Source organism: Eumetopias jubatus, unplaced genomic scaffold, assembly GCF_037043125.1.
Source record: "Eumetopias jubatus isolate StellerSeaLion01/CBP00866 unplaced genomic scaffold, mEumJub1_p1.0 scaffold_30, whole genome shotgun sequence".
Lineage (NCBI taxonomy): Eukaryota > Metazoa > Chordata > Mammalia > Carnivora > Otariidae > Eumetopias > Eumetopias jubatus.
Window position 1 is genome coordinate 1,936,029 of NW_028274836.1, and position 7,224 is coordinate 1,943,252.

At 52.5% G+C, this 7,224-nt stretch overlaps 1 pseudogene; it reads left to right on the forward strand.

Moving 5' to 3' along the window:
• Positions 1-3,836: 3,836 nt before the first annotated feature.
• Positions 3,837-6,044, forward strand: LOC114203699 (histo-blood group ABO system transferase pseudogene; annotated as a pseudogene).
• Positions 6,045-7,224: the final 1,180 nt, after the last annotated feature.

Consider the following 7,224-nt stretch of genomic DNA (forward strand, 5'->3'; position numbering starts at 1 on the left):
ATCTCACACCTGAAACTGAACCCCACACCCAAACTCTGGATCCAAGCCCTGAATCCAAGCCCTGAACCACGAACCCAAACCCTAAACCAGAACTCTGAGTCATGAGCCCTGAACCCAAACCCCAGCAAGAACCCAAACCCAAATGTGACCTTAAACTTTATCCCCTAAGCCCTGTCTTAAACCCTAAATCATAAGCCTAAAGCCCTAAGCTCTCATCCTAACCATTAACCTCACCCTCACCCAAAACCCTCACCCTCACCCTGATCCTAAACCCAAATCTTGATCTAGAACTCTGACCCAAACCTGAACCTGAACCCAGACCCAAACCCTTGACCACACTTTGTTTATGCATTCACCATGGATGGACATTTGCATGGTTTCTACCTTGTGATTATCGAGAACATTGTTCGGGTTTGGGGGCTAGGGTTAGGGTCTTGGCCTGGGGTCAGGACCAGGCTTGAGATCAAGTTTGGGTCGGAATCATGTTCAGTCAGGGCCAGGTCACTGTTTGAGTCAGGGACTGTTGTCATTCCGTATTGTTTCCAATTAATTGTTTCTTAGCTATTTTTGGAGAAGTTGGGGGGATACTAGGCTCCATTCAGCTTGAATTTTCAGAATTTAATGGCTTCAGCTGGACCCAGGGAGCGAGCAGGTGCTTCCACTGAACGCGGAGCTCACCTTGTCCTGCACTGCCTCCCCCGCCTGCAGAGGGCGCACGACCCCAGCTCCCGCCCGGAGCCCAGAGCCCGGCCTGCGCAGCCGCCGGGACAGGGGCGGACCTCCTCAGAACCTGAGGTGGAGGCTTCTGGGGGCCGTGGGGTCCCGTCCACTCAGACAGGAGCCCGGCCTCCTCAGAACCTGATGTGGAGGCTTCTGGGGGCCGTGGGGCGCGTCCACGCTGACAGGAGCCCGGCCTCCTCAGGACCCGCTGCGGAGGACGTGGGGCCGCGTCCACGCTGACAGGAGCCCGGCCTCCTCAGGACTCGCTGTGGAGGCTTCTAGAGAACACGGGGCGGTGTCCGCAAGGACAGGAGCCCGGCCTCCTCAGGCCCCGCTCTGGAGGACGTGGGGTGCGTCCACGCTGACAGGAGCCCGGCCTCCTCAGGACTCGCTGTGGAGGCTTCTAGAGAACACGGGGCGGTGTCCGCAAGGACAGGAGCCCGGCCTCCTCGGGCCCCGCCGCGGGAGGAGGAGGTGAGGAGAAGCCGTCTGAGCGGGGACCGCGGAGGGGGCCCGAGCTCACAGGACGCAGCGGAGGAAGGGCGGGTGCGCAGACCGTGGGGTGTCCGTGGCTCTGTGTGCGGTGACGTGGGGTCCCCGCGGTGCCGTGCGCGGGGCTGTCGGGGCTCCGCTCTCCGGCCTCGGATCCGCTCGGCGGCCCCCGCGGCCGTGTCCACGCGCACCCGGAGTCGGTTCCTGGGGCTGCTCCCGCGGTCTGCGGTCCGGGCCGGCCGCCCGCCGCTGTGCTCCGGCTCCCCCGCCTCGGCCCCGCGGCTCCTCCCCGCGTCCACACCCGCGTCAGGGCTGTGGGTTCCGTGTCTGCGAAGACCCCGCTGGAGGCCCGTAGCGGCGGCGCGGACTCGGCGGACGGCGGGGGGAGAGTAGACGTGTCCGCAGCGTGCGCTCTGCCCTGAGCGCGGGGCGTCTTCCCGGCGAGTCTCCCTCGACGTCCGCGGTCCGTGTCTCACGGGGTCGGAGGGCAGGTGTGTCGGCTCCTGGGGACGTGTGCTCCTCGGTGTGTGGTTCTTCTCGATGCGGCTGTGAAGGAGCCTGTGCTCCGCGGGTCTCGTCCTGACGGTGTGTGAGGAGCGCCTGGAAATGCACCGGATTTTTGTCTCTCGGGTTTGCTCCTGGCCAACTTACCGAGTTTATCCGTCCTGTTGACCTTAAACTGAAAGTGCCGGTCGTTTTACCGGCAAAATGGGCTTCTTTGGGAGGAGCAGAGACTTGCCGTCCGGGACAAGCCAGCTCCGGCCACATCGCGGACGAGAAAGGACGGAGAGGAACAGCGTGTCGTGGGGAAGGAGGAGGCAGCGGGGGGCGCTGTTCCGACGGGAAGTCCGCGGAGAGAAGCCGGCTTCGCGGTGACGGCGGCTCGCCCCCCTGAGCTGCGGGGAGCGTGGGCTTCCTGGAGGAGCGGACACCTGCGTCCTCCGCTCCGGGGCCTGCGACTGACGGGTGTCTCCCGTGGAGGCTTCCGACCCCGGGCCTGTGACTGACGGCCGTTCCCGTCCCTGACCCTGAGCGGCGGGCTCCCCGCTCCGGCCTCCCCGCTGGCGTCCCCAGTCCCCTCTCCTGAGGTGCCCGTCTTGCATTTTCACAGTTCTAACCAGGTTTTGGGGGAGGGTTGTGGAAAATGGGAATTCCAGATGCCACTGCTTCTGCTGCACCCGAGACACGGGGGCTGCTGACTGAATCCTCCCGCGAGTCTCTCGCTACCACGTGGCCTCCTTCAAGGGCCGGTGGGCTCTCCGCGGTGGGGGAACCGGGTCTGGGAGGGCGCGGCCTCCGTCACAGTCTGGTGTCGTCTCTGCTTCCGTGACCTGGTGCCGCCGTGGCGGTTTGAGGAGTCGTGGACTCTGCGGTGATTTCAAAGCGCGGTCAACCTGTCACCGCAGCACAAATACGCTTTATCTCCACACTCAGACCCCGGCTGTCGTCTCCTCACCACATTTACCACACGGGGTGCTTCAGGGCGTGTTACCCCCGACGGGGACACTGTCCCGCGGAACCACCACAGAACCCTGACTGAGGAAATCATCGCGGTGCCCACGTTATAACCCAGGCCACGGGCCCACTTCCACTGCCACCACCTGCCCCACGGTCTGAAAAGTCTCTCTCCATTCGGATCCAGGTTTCTTTTTCTGGAGCTGCTCCCAAGACTTTCCGTTATTTGCAGAACCCTGAGGGATTGAAGGAGCACAGACGGCTCTGATCTGAGTGGTGTTTTCTGTCTGGCTTCTGTCACTTGGGCTGTTTTCAGTGTCCATCCACGTTGTGACATGCGTCAGTCCTTCACTTTTTCACTGTGACTATTTATTAGTCAATTAATAGTCAATTTAATTAGTCAATATTAATAGTCAATTAATTTCACTTCACTATTTATTAAACATAAATAACCTTTACCACCTAAAACATTTCAGGTACACAACGCTCTGGCCTTAGCCGAGTTCCCACGGTTGTACCTCATTCTCCAGAACATGTTCATTCTCCCGGAGGGACACTCTGTAGGCATTAAACACCCACCTCCCCATGACTTCTCTGGAGAAGGGTCTATCCAAGTCCTTTGCCCATTTTACAATTAGGTTGTCTTTTTGTTGAGGAGTTGTAAAAGCTCTCTACATATTCTGGGCAACAGACTCTTACTAGATGCATAATGTACAAATATTTCCTTCCTTCTGGGGGCTGTCTTTTCACTTTCAGGATAGTAACTTCTGATGTACAAAGATTTTTTGTTTTTTACATTTTTTTTTAAAAGCGAGGGAGAGAGACTGTGAGCAGTTGGGGCAGAGGGAGAGGGAGAGAGACTCTCAAGCAGGCCCTACACTCAGCGTGGAGCCTGACATGGGGCTTGATCTCATGACCCTGAGATCATGATCTGAGCCAAAATTAAGAACCAGACGCTTAATTTACTGAGTCACTCAGGCACCCCGAAAAGATTTTTAATTTTGAGGATATTACTCTATCTATTTTTTTCTTTTCTTATGCTTTGATGTCAGATCTAAAAGCATTGGTAAATCCAAGGTTATGAAGATTTATCCCTATTTATTTTCTTCTAGAGTTTATAATTTTACCTCTTACATTTAAGCCTTTACTTATTTTGAGCTAATGTTTCTATGTGGAATGAGGTAAGGGTCCAGTTTCATTCCTCTGCATGTGGATAACCAATTGTCCCCCAGTGTAATGTTGTCCACCCTTGTCAAAATTCAGTGGACCCTAGATGAAGGGGTTTATTTCTGGGCTCTCAGTTCAATCCCACTGATCTGTATGCATACCTTTTTTTAAAAAAGTATTTTATTTATTTAAAATTTTTTAAAATTTAAATTCATTTAATTAACATATAATGTATTATTTGTTTCAGGGTGTATGCATACCTTTATGACAATATCACAACATTTTATTTACTGTTGCTTTGTATTAAGATTGAACTTTGGAAGTATGACCTTTCACCTTTGATTTTCTTTTTCAAGATTGTTCTGGCTATCTTGTGGTCCCTTGAAATTCCATATGACTGTTAGGATTAGCTTGTGCGTTTGTTCCCAAAGGCCTTTGTGAATTTTCTTGGGAACACATTGAATTTCCACATTGTATTGTGTACTATTGCCATCTTATCAATAGTATGTCTTTTCATTACCATGGGGTATCCTCAGAGTTATTTAGTTTTCCCTTTCTTTCTCTCAGCAATGGTTTGTAACTTTCAGTGTACAAGATTCACGTCTTTATTACATCTATTCCTAAGTATTTGGTCAATGTTGATGTTCCCTAAAATGGAATTGTTTTCTTGAATTCCTTTTTGGATGATTCATTGCTAGTGTATACAAATAAGAGAGATTTTTGTGTATTGATATTTTGTCCTGTAACTTTGCTGAATTAGGTAACTGGCTGTAATCATTTTTTGTTGATTGTTTTAAGAAGCTCTCTGTATAAGATGATGTCATCTCTGGTCTCTGAATAGACAGAGTTCTACTGTTTCCTTTCACATGTGGGTTCCTTATTTCTTGCCTTATTGTTCTGGGTAGAACTTTCAGTACAATACTGAGCAATGAGTGAAAGCCAGCATGATGGACTTGTTTGTGATTTCAGAATAGAGCTGTTAGTCCTCAAAATTGAGCATGATGTTTGATTAGGGTTAGGGCTGGGGTTAGGGTTAGGGGTTAGGTTTAAGGGTTAGGGGTTAGGGTTAGGGTTAGGGTCTCCCTGTCAGCTGTACAGAGACCATTCTCCTCCGGTAACAAGATTGATCGTTTCAGAACATAACCTTGAGCCTCTCTGTGATCCTTTCCCCACCTGCCTGTCCTCTCCAGCCTCACCTCTCCCACCGTAGCCCTGCCTCTGGGGGCCACCCAGGTGTGTGGTTGTCCCACATGTGCCTTGGGCCTGACTCCAATCCTTTACATTCTCTGTGCCCTCTGCCAGGAGCACTCTTCTCTCCCCTTGCATCACATCTGGCTTGTTCCTCCATTGGCTGTGCGTCTACTTGCTCCCTGGTAACCTGACTCATGTCTGCTGGGTGTTGTGCTTGTCCCCTATTTCAATGTAGTACCCGCCTTCCTTGTGTGAGCGATTTACTAAATTGGTCTTCACTGACCAGCTGGTTGCTGTGTCCCGTGTGCCCCTCCAGGAGCACTGAAGGTGGTGGTCCTTGAGGTCCGTGGCACCCCGCGCTGGCAGGATGTGTCCGTGCAGCACATGGCGATGATCAGCTGCTTCTGCGAGCAGCGCTTACTCCATGAGGTGGATGACCTGGTGTGCGGGGACATGGACATGAAGTTCTGTGACCACGTGGGCATGGAGAGCTTTTGCCCCCTCTTTGGCACCCTACACCCCGGTTTCTACTGGGTGGCTCATGAGGACTTAAGCTATGAGCACTGGTCCCAGTCCCAGGCCCACATCCCCAAGGACCAGGGCGACTTTTACTACCTGGGGGCCTTTTTTGGGGGGTTGGTGGCGGAGGTTCACCGACTGACCTCGGCCTGTCACCAGGTGATGGTGGTCAGCTGGGCCAATGGGATCCAGGCCATGTGACACAATAAGACCCACCTGAACAGGTACCTGCTGGACCACAAGCCCATCAGGGTGCTATCCCTGGAGGACCTGCGGGACCCATGGTGGCTGGGCTGGCCCCGGAGGACCTGTGGGACCCGCAGCTGCTGGGCTGACCCTGGGTCATGAAGAAGCTGAGATTCGAGCTGTGCCCAAGAATCACTGGGACACCCAGAACTCATGAGGGGCTGTCCCCATCTCCATCAGGGGGTGCTGCCCTCAGCAGAGCCATCAGAGCAGGTTCCTACTTCTGTCCCCTCGAGGGAGACTGTGGAGCCTAACACTGCCTGCACGGGCATGTCCAGCGCCCCAGCCGCACCAGCTCACAAGAGGCCTGCCTGGGGACACATGGTCCTTTCTTTGTGTTCACTACATTTTGATAACTTCTGGGACATTTGCAGCTGTGAACGGCTCCAGTTGTATGTCAGATGTTTTTCTGTGTCAATGCTGAGCAACCATTTTTAAAAAGAACAATTGAGGGAAAAGGTTTTCTCCCTGGTTCTAAACAGACACTGCCTAGTGGGGCTGGGAGCAGCCCTGTAGCAGCCATGGAGCCAGAATGGGTCCTGGCTGGATCTTCCCTCCCATTCCCTGCACCTTGCTGTGGCCATGGGGCTTCAGGGTCAGGGTTGCACCAAGCCATCTCTCAAACCCCCAGTGCCCTCACCGCCAGAGGCCTTGGCCGTGGCCACTAGCTCAGCCTCCAGGAGCATGGAGCCCTCTGGGTTATTTCCATTTCCTGCCTTGGATTTATTTTTTTATTTATTAATTTTATTTAATTTTTAAAATTTAAATTCATTAGCCAACATATAGTACATCAGTGGATTTTGATGTAGTGTTCAATGATTCATTAGTTGCCTATAACACCCAGTGCTCATCACAACATGTGCCCTCCTTAATAACCATCACCCAGTTACCCCATCGCCCCACCCTCCTCCCTTCTGTAACCCTCAGTTTGTTTACCAGAGTCCAGAGTCTCTCATGGTTTGTTTCCCTCTCTGATTTCTTCCTGTTCAGTTTTCCCTCCCTTCCCCTGTAGTCCTCTGTGCTATTCCTGACATTCCACATATGAGTGAAACTATATGATAATTGACTTTCTCTGATTTACTTATTTCACTTAGCATAATCCCCTCCAGTTCCATCTATGTCAGTGTAAATGGTAGGTATTCATCCTTTCTGAGGGCTGAGTAATATTCCATTGTATATATGTACCACATCTTCTTTATCCATTCATCTTTTGAGGGGCATCTCGGCTCCTTCCACAGTTTGGCTATTGTGGACATTGCTGCTATGAACACTGGGGGGCAGGTGCCCCTTCTTTTCACTACATCTGTATCTTTGGGGTCAATACCCAGTAGTACAATTGCTGGGTGGTAGAGTAATTCTATTTGTAATGTCTTGAAGAACCTCCATACTGTTTTCCAGAGTGGCTGTACCAGCTTGCATTCCCACCAAAAGTGT